This window comes from Sciurus carolinensis, unplaced genomic scaffold (assembly GCF_902686445.1).
Source record: "Sciurus carolinensis unplaced genomic scaffold, mSciCar1.2, whole genome shotgun sequence".
Taxonomy (NCBI): Eukaryota; Metazoa; Chordata; class Mammalia; order Rodentia; family Sciuridae; genus Sciurus; species Sciurus carolinensis.
In genome coordinates, this window is record NW_025920136.1 from 352,012 (window position 1) to 372,085 (window position 20,074).

The 20,074-nt window shown below is 45.4% G+C and overlaps 1 pseudogene; it reads left to right on the plus strand.

Annotated features, from left to right (window-relative positions):
• LOC124974173 (coiled-coil domain-containing protein 138-like) overlaps positions 1 to 20,074 on the plus strand; it is a 467,681-nt pseudogene that overhangs the window by 248,111 nt on the left and 199,496 nt on the right.

Genomic DNA, 20,074 nt, shown 5'->3' on the forward strand with positions numbered 1-20,074 from the left:
CTTGTGGGGATGACATGAGGTGGTCATGGCTTTGTTCCCTATAGCAGCTATTGCCATAGTGCTGTGGTTTTTATCCATAATAAATGTTGTAGGGATCTGGAAGACTGAGAGAGGTGTTTTTATGGATGCCATGAAGATGTATGGATCCATTCTGCCCATGGGGCTTCCTGTGGTGTGGCTCCTGCAGGCCACATGCTGTGGGAAGCCGCAGCTGCGATATCCAAATCTCAGGCTGTGCCAGTGTGGCTTGGATGGGACACAGAGGACTTGGGCTTGACCATGGATCCCAGGGACACAGGGTCCACCACCCTGGGCAACATTCTGTGTGGCAATGTCACTCTTCACAGGGAATGAGTTCCTAGAGGCTTGAGAGACATTGTCACTCCTGAAAGAGGAAGAAGAGAAGGCCAGGGCTGAGCCCAGGAAGGAAGCTGGGGTTGCGGAGTCCCATGCACTCCTGAGGTGGAATAAGCTGAGTCTTGACAGCTCTGAAGTCTACTTGGGACCTGCATTTCCCAGCTGTGACTTTCTCTCAAACAGGGATGCAACTGCAAACTCATAATTAAAAACATGCTGGATGTAGGCTGGGGTGGTGGCTCAGTGGTACTGTGATCACCTAGCACATGTGAGGCAGAGTGATTCTCAGCACCACATAAAATAAACAAATAAAATAAATGTACTGTGTCCATCTGTGACTAAAAAATATTTTTAAAAAATGCTGGACATTTCTCCTGAACTGGATTCTAGTGCATCTGCCAGGTGTATACTCATCCAGTGTTTGCCTCAGTCCCCACCAACCCATGTGCCTTTGCTCAGTTGGGTCAGTCATCCCTGCACCCCAGCAGTTGTCTGCATGCATCTTACACTGCCTGCTTACTCACTGTGTATCCACCTTCTCTACATCCCACCAATTTTCCCAACATCCCTCACACTGCCTGCTTCCTCAGCAAGTGTCCATCTTTGTGCACCCTAGCTTTTTTTCCCAACCCCGCTCACTGCCTGCTTCTCACTGTGAGTCAGTCTTCCCTGCACCTCAGCAGGATTTGCCATGCCCCTCAAATGGCCTGCATGCTGTATGTGAGTCAGACTTCCCTGCACCCCTGCAGGTTGCCCTCTGCTCCATCATGCCTGCTTGCTCAGTGGGGTCAGACTTTCCTGCACCCTCACACTGTCTGCTTGCTCTCATTCCAAGGCCCCAAGAGGAAACATTGGAAAGCAAATATGGTGAATTTGACAGCAGCCTGGGTGGTGTCAGAGAGAAGCCAGCAAGTCCTGCCATCTCTAAGTGTTCACAGGAGTCAGCTAATGGGCTAGGGTTCTGTATGCTAGGAGGAGACATCTGAACCAAGTCACAGATCTATTTTCTACCATGTGTTACACCCTATCAAGAGGCATTCAGAGCAGAAAATAACTCTGTGTAAAATGGAAAAATCTATAGCAAGATTCCCATTTTGGAACAGTATTAAGGATATAAAAGGTATTCATCATTATTTTTTTAAGTCAGTCAAGTGGTAAAGGGGATCCAAGAGGCAGGTCTGTGTCAGGATCCTCTCCAGTGCCCTCTCCTGGGCAGTACAACTGAGTCTCTATTGATAAGGTCCACCTGGCTCCCCAGCATGACATCTTATGCTTCACAAGGGATTCTGTTTTGTGTTTGTGTTCTGGGGAACTCGAGGGTGAGGTTTGAAGACCCAGGTCTGATTTTTCATCCTTTATGTTAGGATTCCTTATAGGATTGTATTTGGGAGGAAGGAGTCAATATTCACAGCAGCAACTCTCTGCTTCTGGAGGCCTCAGGGTCTTGATGCATTTGAGGAGATCTCAGATGCATAACAAGCGGACAGCTGTTACTAGAGCACCATGAGGCCCAGGCCCACCCATGGGACATCTGCCTTGTGGAAGCTCCTCAGATCTCAGGAGCTCATATGAAGAAGAAGCCAGCAGCTTGCTAGAAGGAAGACAGACAGGTGTGCAGGCCAGCTCCATCTTCTGTCAGCATTAGCCTGATGATTGGGAGCCCCATGTCCATCCTCACAGTTCACTGGCCTCCCTAGGCCTCTGCATTCCAACTGTCCCAGGCAACAGATCAACAGATGTGGGTAGTTATGATGATATAATTTATGTCATGTCCTTCATAGATTATTTTTATAAAGAAATAAAAGGTATTCAGGAGAAGGTAGTAGAAGAATGAAAATAAACTGATAGCCTATCAGAATTGACTGGGGTCAGGAGGCTATAGAGTGCCACCTTTACATGCTGAAAGAAAACCGTGGTTTCTAATTTGAAACCACTGAAGTCTCTGTGATCCCAAAGTTGAGCCTGGTGGCCATACCTCCAGTCTCAGTGATTCAGGAGGCTGAGACAAGGGATTGCAAGTTCATGTTCAGCTTTTGCAACATAGAGATTCTATGTCAAAATTTAAAAAGAAGGGCTGTTCTATTTGCATACATTATTACATGACCAATGTAATTCTACATCATGTACAACCACAAGAACGAGACGTTCTACTCCACATATGTATAGTATGTTAAAATGCACTCTATTTTCATAAGAACAAATAATAATCACTAAAACAAGAAGTGTTGGGGTGTAACTCAGTGTTAGAACATCCTTGCAACCAATCCCCAGTACTAAAGCAATGAAGGTGACACAAAGATAACTGAGATAAATGGGCAATATGTCACAGGGGCCTTAAATGGCAGGAGAAGGTGAAGCAGCCAAGGAAAAAGGAAACCACGGGAAGACTCACTAGAAAATTTTTAACTTTTTCTTTTAATGCATGTTTTAATCCAGTAAAACATGGATTTTCAATCTTGTGAATATTTCAATGAAATTGATACAGGTGCATTACAGTCAGACTCTAGAAGTAGACATCTTTTATATGTACCTTCCAGATACATGAAAATATACATGGATATTTTCAAATGCTCCAATTCACCTATTACTTTTATCAAAAGAAGAGAATCCTAAGATTGCAGCAATTATTTCAAAGTGACCATAAATGATGTTTATGTTGCTCATTTTTACAGGTTTCCTATATGCAAAACAATAGGCCATGTCTGTTGCATGACCTGGGGGAGCCAGGCGCTCTCAATCAAGTGAAATGCACATTTATGGGGTCAAACATTCCTTCTGGTCCCCTGCTTCTGCCAAAAGAACACCCTGGACATGCACTCGGGGAATATGCCTGGAAAGTCTCCTCTTCTTTTTCAAAGAATGTCTTTTTTTCACATTTATGAAGGGTCTTTGCAGACAGATTTCACAGGGTTTCTCCACCTTTGCAATAATTTCATGAGTGTTTTCCTTTCTGATGTGGAGTGTTTTTATAAGGCTTTAGAATCAGTATCTGACAAATCCAGAGTGTGGGTTGTTTTCAGGTTGGCCTCTGTTCCTTCCTTAAGACTCTGGTTCTCTGTATGTTGAGAAACCCTGGATTGTCTCCTGACTGCTGTGGCTGGCATGGTGTGTGGACTCTGGGTTTTCACAATCCTTTGGTGAATGGACTGTTTTGTTTCTGCAAGGAAGTGTCTGTTCATGTCCCCCCTGTGTCTAATCTGTGTCACAGACTTTTCTTTGTGGTTTGCTTACTGAACCTGGGGGCTCTCCAGCTCTCAACTAAATCAGAGAAAAAACAATCACATCAAGAACAAGACTCTGCATACTCATGAATGAGTGTAAAGGAGGAAGCACCAGGGCACAGACCCCAGGGCAGCACAACAGGAGCATCTGTTGGACAGGCAGAGCCCAGCCTCCTGCTGTTTCTATATACACAGAAGGGTTGTGGTCACCCTGTCCTCTTCATGGACCTCCCCCTGTGACACACAGCTCATCACCCACAATCTGTTCCTCAGGATGTGATGTTTTACTTATGAAGTAGAGGTGACTGCATTTAGTGACTCTCCTGCACATGTGCCTGTTCCTCAACACATAGAATCTGCCCCTGCCATCAGGGAAGTTTCCTCACTGAGTTCTGGAGCGGGATGAACAGCTGCCCTGCCTCAGATGGTCTGGTTTTCATCATCTTGCTTTTTCTCACTCTGCCTTCCTTGTGTCTCCACTGAATATGCAGTTTTCAAGACTGAACTACCTTCCCAACCACCCATATTTTCTTAATTTTACATCCTTGCAGACTACCTTTATATCTCCTAGCTCACTGGTATATCTGTCAACCCTGTAAGACTGAGAACATGGACCTACAATGCTTTCCCAGCTGTAGGTAGTTCCATGTCCTCTGCTACACTCTCTGTATGGCATGGTCTGTCCACCTGTCAGTCATTCATCTATCATGTGTCCTGGGTCCTGTCTTCCCAGAGCAGTAACATTAACTTAAAACCCATAATATCAGGCAGAAAGTTTCTATTTCTCTGAGAGATCATAGAAACTAGTTAGAGTGATGGCCATTATATTCAGTTACTGAAGGGTTTGGGGAGGAGGATCTCATGCTCAAGGCCCGCTTCAGCAACTTAGTGACACCCCCTCTCCTACTAAAACAAAAAATGGCTTGGGTGTGATTCAGCAGTAGAGTGCTTGCATAGCATGCACAAGACCTTAGTTTTGATCAAAAGCTTCTCAAACCTAGCTAGGGTAATCCAGAGAGGAGGTAAATTCTAGCTGGGAAGATGAACAGAGATTTATAGAGGAAGCAAACGTAGTGGGTCCTGCAGGGTCACTGGCTCATCCATTCTATGACTCCTATGACTCATGAGAAGAGTCCAATGAGTGAGGTGGTGCAGTGCCAACACTGTATTGGACCTTCTGTGCCAGATGTGATCTGCAACAAGCTGAAGAGTGGTATCTGCAACTCCTAGGGAATCCTCAGGATCCCCAGCTGCCTCTGTCAGAAGAAGCACCACACAAGAGCCTCAGGAGCATCATGTGCACATTAGTTTTGAGGCATAAATGTTGAGTATCTTATAGAGAAATGTGATTTTAAAACCTGACATTCTGTAGTGGGAGGGGATACAGCCTAAGGAGAACAGCAGGAAAAGGACTGATCTGTCCCGACCTATTGATGCTCATGGCAAGCCTTGCATTAGCTGTTCCCGTTCTAGAAATGAGTAGACAGGAGGTCAAGGAGTTAACAAAGTGAAGAAGATGGCAGGCAATGGCAGAACCTGAATCTGGACCCCACTGTGACTGACCAGAAGACCTACTGACTCCCTGCAGAGAACCAGGGATTTGCCTTCCATCCGCAGTTGCCTAGCCCAGGGGCCAAAACTTTCTGGCCCTCTCTTCCTGGACTGAGCTTCTGTCCCTGAGAGTGATAGAGGATGATGTGTGCATACTCATGAGGAAAGTTCCCAGTTTCTCTAGGGAATCAAGCAGCCTTGAGAGACAGGGTCTGAACTAGACTCAGTGGTGTGTGTTTGTAATCCACTTACTCAAGAGGCTGAGACAGAAGACTACAAAGCCCAGGCCAGCCTTGGCAACAGTGAGCCCCTGTCTTAAAAAATTTAGTAAAATGAGACAAAATATGAGCTGCAGCCCTTACTGTGAAAGCCAGCAACCCCAACCAGAGACCAAGTTGCAGCAGAGCCTGTCCCACCCTGACCACTGCTATCAGTAAAGTGAGAACAAGGCCCAGGATTTGGCTGGCTAAAGTGAGATCGAGTTTGTAAACACTCCTATATACATCCTGAAGAAAGCCATCTCTATTTTCCATACTCTTTGTAACATAATTAGGTATGTCTATCTTAACTAGTAAGGAGCCTGACATGTGATCTGCTATCCCTGAGAACAAAGCAGAACCAGCCTAGGTAGAGCCAAGCAGCTCCATGCAATTAATTGCCCAACAATGGGAATAAAACAATGTAAGTGTGTACAGGCTACAGGTGCAGTCCTTTGAGGGTCAGGTGGGACTGGAAAATAGATGCCTGCTCCAGGTTGAGACCCTGCCCCAGAGGGTCTATGAAGATGGGACAAGCCTCATGTGGCACTGGGTGCTTCAAGTGTGGCTGGTCAACTGAGGCTCTTGATTTTATTTTATTTTAAGGTATATTATGTCATTTTATGTTATGATATTTTATTTGTTAGTACCAAGAATTTCCCCCAGTGATGAATAACCAAAGAGCTACACTTCCCAGCCCTCTGTTTCTGTTTTATTTGAGACATTGTCTCACTGAATTGCTTAAGGCCTTGCTAAGTTGCTGAGGCTGACTTCAAACTTGCCATCCTCCTACTTCAGCCTCCTAAGCCTTTGGGAAGTCAGACACATGCTATTGTGCCTTGAGAGACCCTGGATTTTAAATATCATTTCATTTTAACCAAGTCCCATCTGAACACCATGTGGACAGCTGTCAGCACAAGAAATGGCACAGTTCTGGAGCAGAAGCAAGGCAAGCCTGGTTTCACAGCAGAGAACCAGTCAGCAGGTCTGTGTTCAGTTCTGAACATCGAGGCCTAGTGCCTGTTTGTGATTCTTGAAAATGGGAAGTTATTCTGGAACCTGATCATCACTTGCTACTGCCAAGGACTGTGAGGGTTACATTATATCACCTTCCCTTGTGTGCTTACCTGAAGAGAGGTCCTCACTCCTATGTTTACAACCATAAAGGCAGGAGCACAGGAGCCCCTCGGATGGTATGGTCACTGGAGCAAGCTTGTCTTAACTTACAGCTCTAAAGCAGGGACACAGGAGCCCCTGGCTTGGTGTGGACTTGGAAAAATGCCTGTCCCCACAGGAGCCCCTGTTCTGGTGTAGTCACAAGACCTTGTTTTTTTCATAAGGTCTAGAACAGGGGCATGGGAGCCATTTGCCTAGTGTGGTTACTGGACCAGGCTTGTCCCATCTTTCAGCTTTAAGCAGGGGCATAGGAGCCCTGGCTGCTGTGGTCATGGGATGATGATCATCTGTACCTTGCGTTCTCTGCTCCGTAGCTCAAGAACTGGTCCAAGTGGAGGTATGGATGAAGGTGCTGCTGCGGTGCCCTGGAGGACCAGGTGGGCTATGCTTCTTCCCACTCAGGGGGTTTTCCTGTCAGCAGTGCAGGCTGACTTTGGTGTGGCAGGGTAGAGCATCTTTTTTCTTGGAGGTGCTGCTGCCATGAGAGTGTCAGCTCAGCTAGGGAGAAGCAGGGCTCCTGACGGGCTGTAGAAATAGGTCTCAGGGAGCCTGTGGATAAAACATAAGGACAGTTGGGAAAGTGGCCTCATCCTGAAGTGGGTCATCAGAGAAAGGCCAGATTAAGCATTGTTGTGAAACCCAGTGGTAGCTTTGTACATTGCACATCCCTGCTGTCTGCCCTGCCTGCAACCAGAGTGGTTCTCTTGTCATCTATTTCTTACTGCTCTGGAGTATCCCCAGGACATGTGACTCTTGAGGTATGAGGTCTGGTCTTGGGCCAGGAGGACCCCCGTTCTAATGCCAGATTTGCTGAATAGGCCTCATCAGCCAGGCCATAGAATGGAGTAGGTGCCCTGCTGTCTGTGTAACCTGGGTTCCTCCTGCCTGCACCAGATATACCCCAGGGAAAGAAAAGCACCCTCCAAAAGCAATCCCAGAAACAAATTACATAAGTGATACAGAATTATCATATTTCTTCTGGGAACTGTTTCCCCTTTGTTAACATCACCCTGGGTTCCCTTAGGGAAGAGCTGTCTGTCAGGAAGCTATTTCATGAAGCCTGAAGTCAATATTCAAACTGCATCCCTTCCAGGCTTCTACTGATCCTGAAGGTTTTATCCTGGGTATGTTTGTGTGGATTATGTGAGGAATTGGAATGTGGCAAAGGAAATAAAAATCCAGGGGTGGACAGAAGGGCTAAAAAGAGAGACAGCTGGGTGTGGAGGCACATCTTGTCTCAGCACTCAAGGGGCTGAGGTGGGAGGAGGGCTGGAGCCCGGATGCAAAGGCCAGCCTGGGTAAAACCTGGACAGTCCATCTAAAAAATAGAAAATACAAAATTATTGTAAATAAAAAAGACTATCTGCCACAAAACTACTTTCAGCTGAATCAAGACACACATATGTGATGGATCCCTGTGCATCCCTTAATAAATTAAAGGTAAGAGGGCATGCCTGCTGGGAGCCCTGCAGGATGTGTCTCATGGGACTGAGAGAGGCAGTGTCCCTCCATTCATTGAATCATCTTTCAGGAATACCAACTTTAGTTCTGCTAAATCTCCATGATGCACCCATGCAGCACTGGGTGAGAGCAGAAAGCATTTCATCCAGTTTACAGAGGGAATCAGAACCTCTGACAAAGACATGCATCACATCATGTGGGAAGTGATGTGGATTTGGGCAGGTTCACCCCAAAACACTGAGCAACATGGGTCAGTGAGGAATGAGCAAGTTCAGGGCAGGACCTAGTAGAAGAGGTCAGGGGGAGTGTCCAGTCCAGAGGGGCAGAGGCACCTAGGACTGGCTCTAGCAGTTGCCAGGGACAAAGAGGCCAGGAATCACAAAAAAATCAGACCTGGTGAGACAGAATTCTGCTTTCATGCACCTCTGTGACCTGGGGTCAGTGCTGGCTAGCTCTGAGAGTTGTTGTCACTTGCTAGTTGGATTATACTATGTCTCTGCTTTCAGTACAGAAGCTCAAACAGAGCTGCTGTCACATCTTTTTGTGGCTGTGGAGGGCTGGTGTGGCTGCAGCCATCTCCTCTCCTGTGAAAGGGCTGGATCCTGAGTTAAAGTGTGGGAAGGCTCTTGACAGGCTTGGCAACAGAAAGGCATTGCCTTGAAGGAGTTTTAGGTAATGAAAACTGAGTGCCTGTGCAAACACAGCCCAGGTCAACAGACAGATCTTCACTTCTGCAAAGTGTCAGTGTTAGGCAGGAAAGAAGTGCTGTTTTCTTACTAGAAAAAAAACAACAAATCACAGAGGCATTACTGCAACAGCCTCTTCCATGAAGAATTGTCAGATGCTAATTTCTTGCTCCTTCACAGTTCCCAGTTCAACTGGGAACCCTGACTGATGACTGATCTCTGACTCTGTAAAAAAAATAACTATTTTCTCATTTTTCAATGGACATTTATTTATTTTATTTTTCTTTATATGCAGTGCTGAGGATTGAACCAGGGCCTCACACATGCCAGAGAAGAGCTACACCACTGACCCACAACACAACTCATGTACTCTGATCTCCTGTGGAGGCTTTTACAGGCACTCAGCACTTTGTATGAAAGCTGCTAACTTGAAACACACTAGATTCTTCTCTGAGAAGGAAGGCAAGCCTCTTTCTCTCTCCAGAAAGACCTCACAGTACTGAAACTCTTACAAGCAATTAATGTCCTCCATCTAGTAACTGAACCTATAGACAGTTAAGAGAACATTCCTCATGTACAGGAAGCCAAGGACCCAAGGTAACACATTCTTTAGAAGACAAAGAAACTGACCAACTCCTTGATTATTCCAGTAACAATCTTCCTTATCATTCAAAACCTCCCCTCACTTAGCCCTTGGTGCCCAAGTCAGCATCCCTAGACTGGTGACAAACTCCCAGACTGCCTGATTGACACATCTCCATACACCATGCTATCCCCACATCAATTGACCCAGCATCAGTTGCTCAGATCTGCACCATCATCAGTTAAAATAGGGGGGAAGACATGCATGGAGAACCAAGGAGCTTCCCACAAGAGAGAGCACACAAGGCAAGTTAAAACTCACTTTGAAAAGCTGAGCTACTCTTCCCAAAATGTGAGAGGAAATGGGCTCATTATCCTTCCCCCAGGAAGACAAAAATCACAGTTCCAGAGTAGTACTTTACACAAGGTTCACCTAGTTACAAACATTCTAGGGCCTGGTCTAACATCAAAACACACTACCCTCTTTTAAGAAATTACAGAACTTCAGGACCTCAGCAGCAAGGGCTAGTGGGAACACAGCCCTTCTGTGCCAGTGAGACAGCCCAAGGCACAGCCTACACATCTGGTCCCAAGTTCAGGAGACCTGAACCTGGTTGGTCACCCATCATCAGAGGAACTTTTTGTAAAAAAAATTGATAAATAATTCACATGCCATAAATGCCACCATTTCAAAATGTAAATTTCTGTTGGTTTTGGTACATTCACACAGCTATACAAGTGTCATCACTAAGTCCAGATTGGCTGACTACATTGAAAAGGAAACTCATCAAAACCCAAAAGTAGGATAAGAGATAAAGGTTTAACTTCATTTTGAGAAAAATAAGAAACCCAGAATATCCAAAGAAAATGTGATACACACACACACACACACACATACATACATACATACAAACAAACAATGGAGTATTACTCAGCTTTAAAGAAGAATGAAATTATGGCATTTGCCAGCACATGGATGGAGTTGGAGGATATAATGCTAGGCAAACTAAGCCAAATCCTAAATCAAAACTTGAATGATTCTCTGATATGCGGATGCTAATTCACAATAAAGCAGTGGGGTACTAGGGAAGAATAGAGTTACTTTACATTAGGTAGAGAGGATTGAAGAGGGGAAAGGCTATGGTGTAGGAAGGATAGTAGAGTGAAACACATTATTACTTCATGTACATATATGACTGCATGATCAATGTGATCCTACAATATGTACAACCAGAAAAGTGAGATTAAACTTATGTATGATTTAATAAAATGTATAAATGCATTCTGCTGTCATGTACAACTAATTAGAACAAATAAAAACAATAATAAAAAACCAAAGTCAATTAGCATCCCCCCTGATCTCTCTTCTCCCAGGTGAATGTGGAGGAGTCCTGGATTGTTCATCAACATGATCACAGAGGACTGAGGGTCAAGCCTAACTGCAGAGGCTGGATGGAGGAGGACCCATGAGGTCTCCCCTTAGGATGACAGACAGTCACCATGTGTGAGCTGAGGGAGGAACAAGGTGGCACACTGGCAGATGGGGATGGGTTGAGGGGGCCTTAGGACAGATCACAGACCTTCATTTTCTTAGTTTCCCATTTGAGCAAAGGGAGGTCCAGGGGTCCTCCTGACATCTGAACTTGGCTGGCACCTGCTCTACCTACAAAGGGGACCTGAGGTCATATCAGCCTCCATAGAATGCTGGTGTCTATGTACTTGTGCTCTCCACCTCCTACTGGAAGCCACAGACCTGGAAGATGCTCTGCACCCACTTATACCTGTCCTCCTTTGTCTCAACCACCAGGTAAAAAGTGCACTTGTTGGTTTTGATGCTGAACACAAAGCCACATGGCAGCCCCTTCTTGTGAAAGGTCATGTTTGCTTGCACCTGCTCACAGAGATACAGGTTGATGATCCGCAAGGGCTTTTTGGACTGGTCATGCTTGTAGTATTCCAGGATAACTGGGTCACCACTGCACTAGAAAAAGAAAGATTACTAAATTGATAAGTTGCTGCTCAGTGAAAGTCCTGGTCCAGTGGATAAAATAAAAGTAATAGACTGAATGTAAATGCAAGCTGGAGGTGGTGGCCATGCCTATAAACACAAAATCTTGGGAGGCTGAGACAGGATGATTACCTCAGCCTCAATTTGAGACCAGTTTCAGCAACACAGTGAGACCCCACCTTAACAATTAAAATTAAAATTAAAATTAAATTAAAAGGACTGGTGATGTTGGTCAATTGTAAAGCATCCCAGTGTTCAATCTCGAATACCCACCACCACCACCCCCAAAAAAAAGAAAGAAAGAAAAGAAATGTAAACCACATTTTGAATAAAGGCCTGTCATCTTACTGTGTAAAGTATTCTTAAATCTCAACATAAAACAACAACAACAAAATCAGTCCTTATAGAAAACAGTAAAATATTTGAGGCACTATGCAACAACAACAAACGTGTTCAATATTCTTACCCTTAAGGTTTCCTGAAATAAGGTGTGTGGGAGACTGGTCAAGTCAGCAGTGGTGTCCAAAACTTAACAAAGAGAATGTGAACTGTTGACACACAACAGCTGGGATGAGTACACAGAGACTCATGCTGAAACCATCCAAAAGTTAACACACCTCCTGTGTCCACTGAAACAACACTGGTGAGATGACCAGCTCATAGACACAGAGGACATCTCAAGACTGTCAAGGGTGAAAGATAAGCAGGGTTGGGGAGGAGCAGAGGTGAAGAGAAAGGGAGACAGGAGGCCTGGCCATCTGCCCACTCATCTTAGCACTGGAGGCCTTATGCATCCTGACTGTGCTGCTGTCAGCACCTGATGAGGACACAAAACAGGGTTTCAAGATGAGATCACCTGGGAAGACTGTGTAAAGGGCACAGGGTCTCTCTTCACTATTTCTCTCTCAGTGAGCACCTGAAATTACCTCTGTATAAAACTTCACTTAAAGAGTTCAGGCTTCAGGACAAAATTAGATGACCCTGCTCACAGGGTAAAAATATTGAATGAATAAGAGGTGAATGGTCTAAACACAGAGCCTGGCACAGAGATGAACTCCCAGGTGGCTGTGAGAGATGAGCAATGCTCAGCCTCAAGGTGGGTGGGCCATGCATAGCCAGGGTATTTAGATCCCTTGTGGGTCAGACATGGGATACTGGATGACAGGAGCTCAAAGATGGTTCCCACATTTCTCACCAGACAAGCAGCTTGCTGGTGGCACCATTTGCTTAACAGGCGGAGGGTGCAGGGCAGAGGGATGAAGAAGGGCTTATTTCTGGATGTGGTGAGTTTGTGTGCACTGGGAGACACTAGAAGCATCACATCTCAGCTGGGTCTCCAGGTTGGAGGCCAGAAATCAACCCTCAGAGAGAAATTTAATGAAGCTTCAGCCTCATGTTTGGGGCACAGGCATCATTCTCATCCAGGAGGTTCAGAAGAGAAAAAGAGCAGCATGCAAGGTGCCTTTCTCAAGAAAAGAAGGAGACGTTGCAAGAAAGAGTTGGTGGAGAAGAGTGGAAAGGTGCTGCTCATCTTCCTTTTACTGCAGCTTTAAGTCTGTAGAATCACAGTGTTGCTAGCCAACAGCAGCGACTCCCAGGGTGGGGAGGGAAATCTGTTCTCTGCTTGATCCTTAGTATGAATTTAGGAGGCAACTATGGCCCCCTGCCCTGCAAATGCACTATTTTTCTCCCAAATCCTTAATATAATCTTTGAAATGGGTTGAGTTGGCAGGGGATTGACTGGGGAGAGTCTGTATAAAAGGCACCCCTCCCATACTAATCACCACCCTGTCCTGTCCCCACCTACCACCCACCCGCCCCCTGAATTCCTCAGGACCTGCCCACACTCACACAGAGTTGCAACTTCTTCTCTGGGGCCAACTTCCTCAGCCAACTGGAGTGCACCACAGGAGAGCTGAAAGAAGCGCATGGAGCCACAGTCAAAGCAAATCACCGGAGAAGTTCCATTTTATTTTTAAAATACACACACCTATATAGGGCCGGGAAGAGGCTGATTGGTTGGGGCATGAAATGGGGTGAAAGTTGATTGGGAGAGCCTTGTTTCTGGAGGGTGGGGTGATGGTTGATTGGGAGAGGCTTGTTGCTAGGGGTCTGGGTAGGGTGTTGAGCACCAATTGGGTGCAAGTTCATGCTAGCGGGAAGAAGTTATGTGGAGTAAGATCAGGAAGAGAAGCTCGGTCAGTGCCTTGTTGGCACCTAAGGGGGCATGACCTTATATTCCTCCCTTTCTTGTTTTATATTGGAAGGGGGCATCGTTCAGTCTGGCTACTTCCTGCTGAATGGGGGCAGAGTCAGGGACAGGGTGGGGGAATGGGGAGGAACATGGTCAAGAAGCCCCATAACAAGGCCAAAAAAGGGAAGGTTTCTTGGGGGGTAAGGTTGGTGAATGTCCCTTGTAGCAGCCTCAGGTGGAATGAACCAGGTGTCCTGATGGAGGGCCACTGGGAAGGAGGTCCATAGGTTGGTTACAGCTCCCTCAACAGGTAGTGAGGTGTTCCCAGGAGGAGGTGCTGGGCTCATCTGTTGCCAGTAGCTGATAATTCCTGAGAAGAAGCTGGTTAAAAGCCTGGTTAGAGATTTTACCCACTTGGTTCTGAAGGAACTTAGTGACACAGGGTAGAAAGAGACAGTGAGAAAAATGATGGATAATGGTCCTAGAATGGACCATACCCATGTTAGAAGGGGAGACTAGAACCACAAGGAGAATGGGGAATTGGGTGGGGGGATCTTTGTAGGACTGCTGCCAAATTACATAATTTGATGATATTTTGTTCCACTAGGCCGAATTCATTAATATAATAGCAACATTCTTCTTGAAGGAATACACAGGTTCCCCCTTTTTCTGCTGTCAGATCTACTGCTCAGCGGTGTTTCAAGAAAATTTGAGCAATAAATGTTATTCATCTTCGCAGGGATGTCAGGGCAGCAGCAGATGCCTCTACTGCCTTTTGGAGTTGCTGTTCTAACTTTTGGTTGGCAGTGACTGCATAATTAAGTTCTCTTGTTGGTATAAGCTGTGTTTAGTAGAGATCTCTGTATTCCTGTGACTTAGAGCTAGATAATCATACTAGCAAGCATAAATTAAGCCTACCTATGTAGTTTAGGAGGATCTGTAGACCTTAAACTGACTAAAAACTCCTGATTCTGGCAGTTTCTTTTGATAGTTAGCAGGTACATCTGCCTAAGAATTTCTCTGTTGTAGCTTCCAGTCTTTATTCTAGGGAGGTTAACACAAGTGTATATCTCAGGTTGCATTTAACTATTTTTTCTCTTAAATGCCAAAGAATGGCTATATTTCAGTTTTAACTGTTTTGTTAGGTGTCTAAGATCAAGTGGGTCAAATTGACCTGTTATTGAATTTCTTGGCCTCTGTATTTAATCTCAATTTTTAAATCCTATTTTTAACCATTCAGCAAGTTAGTCTCACCAGTCATAAAGTAAGAGTGCTGGGCTTTAACTTCAATGTCTATGACTTTACAGTTATTTATCCCCTTTTATTTAATTTGGGTTTACATAATCTGTCCTATTTGTGATGCCTTACTATTTCAAATTAATTTACAGTGTTTGCTCTTGAAGCAGTACTTCTGCAAAAATTAATCAGGCAAGAGAGTTTACAAGGAAAATACAAGATGGAATCACCAACAGTAAAATATTCAGTTTGTGCAATAGGTATCCTGAATTCTGGCTGAGTTATTTATTATATCCCCTGTTTGAGATCACAGTAATCTTTACAGCGAACATCAAACTTTTGAACACAACTTTAAATGAATTAAAGTCTGTTTTATTTTGGAGCCATTCTAACATGCAGCCAGATGAGGTAGAACCTTATTTCATATAAGGCAGGGCTTTTCACAAAACACAGATTTCAAAGATTAAGCAGAGATCAGATGGAACTCTGTTCTCTGATGGAAATGCAGTTCTAAAGAGTTACATCAGCAATCTTTATATATGTCTTATTATCAGGTTAAAGAGTGTGTAAGCATTATTCTTTGTTTTCAGGAAAGTTATAGAGACTAGGACATCTATGTAACTTTTCACAGCTGCAAAGTGCAATGTTAGCAGCTCTGTGTAGCTCTCAAGAAAGTCCACTGTCCAAAGTTACTGTAAGGCAGGCAGGAACTAGAGAAGGGAACTGAGGAAACATTGGTTATCTGGCAAAGGAATTCCTTCCTGCCTGAGATCAATGTCAGAGTTGATAGGATTCTTGCACAGAGCCTCCCCAGCTAGGGTACTGCCACAGCAGCCAGGCATATTGTGCCCCTGCACAGGAACATTCCTAGGTTGTAGGCCACAGTCTGTCTCATGTACATATAACCAACTTTGTTATATGCAAACTCGTTGAAATTTGCCCTTTACTTACAGAGACTTTCTTAGCACTTGCTTTGACCCTTATGTATTCCATCACACAAGAATTTTCTTACTTAGGAACATTCTTCTACTTTCTACTGAATACATTCCCATACTTAGAACTTTTTTCTTTCCTATCTGGTGAGCACTTTGTGGTGAAAAATTCACACTCCTTCCATATAACTCAATGTGGGTGAGCAATCAGGAAGGCATATTTGGAATCTGTATGGATGTTGACCTGTTTACCTTTGGATAAAATTAGAGCCTTGATTAGAGCAAATAGTTCAGCATTTTGGGAAATGGCAATTGGCTTCCAGAACTGAGGCAGTGGTGACAACTGCATAGGCAGCTTTACAGCATTCGTCGGGACACAGCTCAGAACTGTCATCTATAAAAATATTAAGTTAAGTGAGGGGAGTGGGTAATTGAAGAGGTCTTCATGAGGTGGATGTAGCATCTTTAGCACCTGTGAGAGTGGAAGGGATTTATGGTTTAAAAGGTCCTGCAGTTGATGGGTGGAAAACACAGTTATTGGTTGAAGTAGGGTGAGTTTTAGAGTTTTCTTAGTTAATTCAGTTGCTGTTGCTAGTGCTTGGAGACATGGTAGCCACCTATGAACCGTGGGATCATGCTGTTTGGAGAGATATACTACTGGTCTATAAGAAGGTCCAGTTGGCTGTGCAAGGAGGCCAGTGGTAACACCCTGTTTTTCATCCATGAAGAGGTGAAAGGATGGTTAGGGTTGGGGAGAGAGAGAGCAGGGGAGGATGTGAGAGCATCCTTGAGCTTGTGAAAAGAGTTAGCTATCACCTCAGGGGAGGTAAGGTGCTCATGTGGAGTCTTCTTTGCTGCCTGATATAGGGGTTTGGCAAGGAGTGCAAAATTATGGACCCGGTGTCTGAAAAAAAAAAAAAAAAAACAAAAGAGTTAAGCCCAGGAAGGAGAAAATGTAATCTGCCATTTTTGGTGGCTGTAAGTCACACAGGGCTTGGTTCTGTGTGTTGTGAGTCTCTTAGAGGTAGGAGTGAGGAATATGCCCAAATATGTGACTGAAGAATGGTGAGCTGGGTTTTGGCTGGAGAGACTCAATAGCCTCAAGACCCTAGGAAGTTAAGGAGTTGGGCAGTGTGAGTCTGGGAGACCTTGAGGAACAGGCTGCATAGGAGGAGGTAATCCACATATTGTAGGAATGTGCTACTTTTCAAGTCACAAGTAGCCAAAACCTGAGCTAAGATTTGCCCAAAAAGGTGAGGACTGTCCCAGAAGCCTTGGGGTAGAACTGTCCATGTCAACTGTTGAGACCTAAAGGATGTAGGAACCTCCCATGTGAAGGCAAGGAGGTAATAGGAGTCAGGGTGAAGGGGAACTGTAAAGACCATGTCTTTGAGATCCAGGATTGTGAAATGGGTGGTATAAAAGGGAATGTGGAAAACAAAGGTGTATGGGTTAGGAACCACTGGGTGGATGGAAATAACTGCCTCATTAATTAGACAGAGGTCCTGGACCAAGCAAGAGGTTCCTGAGGGTTTTATGTACTGGCAGTATGGGGGTGTTGCAAGGGGAGTCAGTAGAGATAAGGAATCCCTGAGTAAACAACTGGTCTATAATGGGTTTAAGTCCTTCACTATGAGTACAGGAAATTGGAAACTGGGGACATGAAGGAACCTTAGCTTGAGGTTTCAGTTGGATAAGGACTGGCTTGTGGTTGGAGGCTACGACTGGCTGGGAAGTGTCCCAGACTTGGGGGTCGACTAGGTCTGGGGCAATGGTAGGGTAGGTGGCATGGAAGCACTAGAAAATGTATGAAACAAAGGTAGAAGAAGGTGAGCACTAGCAGTGTGCCTGGGAAGAAGCTGTAGGGTGGATTCTAGTGGTTGGAGAACATCTCTTCCTAGGAGGGGGACTGGACAGGAGGGAATAACTAGGAATGAGTGTGTAAAAGGATGTCCCTCCAGGGCACAGACTAATCTAACTGTTCTGCTTGGAAAGGAGGGTTATCCATCAATTCCCATAACTGAAACCTGGGAAGGAAATAAAGGCTTAGAGTGGGCAGGCAAGACAGAATAGGTGGCCCCCCCATGTCCACAAGGAAACTTATGGACTTATCCATTACCTGGAACTTTACCCTGGGCCTGGCAAGGTTATAGGGGTCCTCGAGTCCAGGCTCCTTCAGTCTTCTGTGAATCCCAAAGTTCATGGGAAGGAATTGCCTGGCTGGACACACCTCTGTGTAGAAACACTGGGAAGGGACCCACCATAGGGCAGTTGCTCTTCTAGTGCCCTGCTTGTTTGCAGGTGGGGCACGGCCTGGTGGGGGGCTGTGGGTTTGGCACTGACCCCAGTGACCTTTGCGTTTGCACTTGAAGCAGGCCCCTGGTGAAGAGGATTGCTGGCCCCCCTTTGAAGCTCTCACTGAAGCCATAGGCCGCAGGGCAGTTACCAAGGCTTGGGATTGGAGAGTCACCTTTTACTGTAAGTAAGCTTGCCCGGCCAATTCAACTGATTTTTTGGGGGCATTACAGACATTAAAGGCCATTTTTTTTACCAGATCTCGGATAGGGGTTTGAGGGCCCTCCTCAGCTTGTTTGAACTTTTTTCTTATATCAGGGGCTGATTGAAAAATGAAGTAGTTTGCTTGCACTGTAGCCCCATGGGGAGATTTAGGGTTCAGTTTAGTATATCTAGTAAGGTCTTCTGTAAGGTGGTTAAGAAACAGAGCTAGATTCTCATCTGGATTCTAGGTAATTTCCCTCAGTTTATTAAAGTTTACCACCTTATTGGAGATTGCTTGCATGCCTGCTAGGAGGTATTGGACCCTGTGAGCACAGTAACAATGGCCTTGCTGGCCTTTCTGATAGTTCCAGCTTGGTTAGGTTATTGGAACCTGCCCCTGTGGGTGAAGTTATGTCCATTAAATGAGCTTGGGTAGTGTGGTCCTGTGCTGCCTGTTGAATACTGGGAGTGGAAGAAAAAATATTAAGAGTATAAGTTTGGGAAAGATACTTAAATTCCTTAATATATGTAGAGAAATCAGCAGAGATAGACTCTGAACAAGAATGGAACTTAGATTTGCACAACCCCTTTGCACTAACTACCTCCGGAAGAGGATAAAGAAGCTCTAGGTTAGGCCATGGGAAAGTCTGATAAAGTTGCGTGTTAGTGCTGACAGGGGAGGAGGGAACAGGCTGGGGGAAAGACTTTCTGAAGGAGAAGGTGGGAGGGGAAGTGGGAGGGCTCCAAGAAGGAAGGGGGGAGGAGTTGAATCTGTGGGAGGAGGGGACAGCTTTTCAACAAAGGGGATCTCCTTCCACCTTTTTGAGCACTGGCAGTAATTGAAAAGATCCCAGAGAATTTGGGGGGTCAAGGGAGTCTTTGGGAGGCCATTGATTTTGATTATCTAAGTAATAAAAAGGCCAGTCCTGAGTACAGAATTTGATGAGAGTTTTGGGCTTGATGTCTGGGGTCAATGATAGGTGAGCCAAGTTGGAGAGTAGGCATTTTAAGGGGGAGTTATTTGTGAGGAAAGAAGAGGTCCCCATTGTTTGCAGTGGAGAGGAAGTGAGGGAGATGAGAGGCAGAGGATTGGAGAGGGAGAGAGAGAGAGAGAGAGAGAGAGAGAGAGAGAGAGAGAGAGAGAGAGAGAGAGAGAAAGATCTCCGGACCAGGGGAAGTGAATGGGCAACTCTTTCAGGCATCCCCAATGAGCGAAACCATTCATGGGATGTGATACAGTCAGTGGCAAGGGAGAAGTCAGGTCATCACCCGAGATTTTCCCTGCCAGAGCTAAATGCCGGAGGTCACAGAGTACCTAGCACTAGGCTTTTGCCAGTCAGTGTGGAAGAGGAGAGGAGAGAGGAGAGAAAGTTTAAGAGAAGAGGAAGGGGTCTGTTGTTCCCTGCTGCCTGACTGAGGGAGGAAAGAGGTGCCCAGGAGTCCACCGTGTTATTGAAGACCAAGGTGGGGTGCGGTCTCTTCCCTATAACCAGACCTCAGGGGCTGCTGGACAATCATGGCCAGACACCCTGTGATAGTCAAGTTAAGGGCAGCTGCCTTCCGAGGGGTGACTCACCTAGAAATTGGCCAGTGGTGGTTGCAAGGTAGCCAGTGCTCAAGAAGGCAGATGAGGGTGAGAAGCTTTGACCAGGGGAGATGGAGGGTGTCCATGATATTTGAGGAGTTTCCCATCCCAGGTTTCAGCACCAATGAAAGAAGCACACAGAGCCACAGTTCAAAGCAAATCATCAGGGAAGTCCCATTTTATTTTAAAAATACACACACTTATATAGGGCCGGGAAGAGGCTGATTGGTTGGGTCATGAAATGGGGTGAGAGTTGATTGGGAGAGCCTTGTTACTGGGGTGGGCAATGGATGATTGGGTGAGCCTTGTTGCTAGGGGTTTGGGTGAGG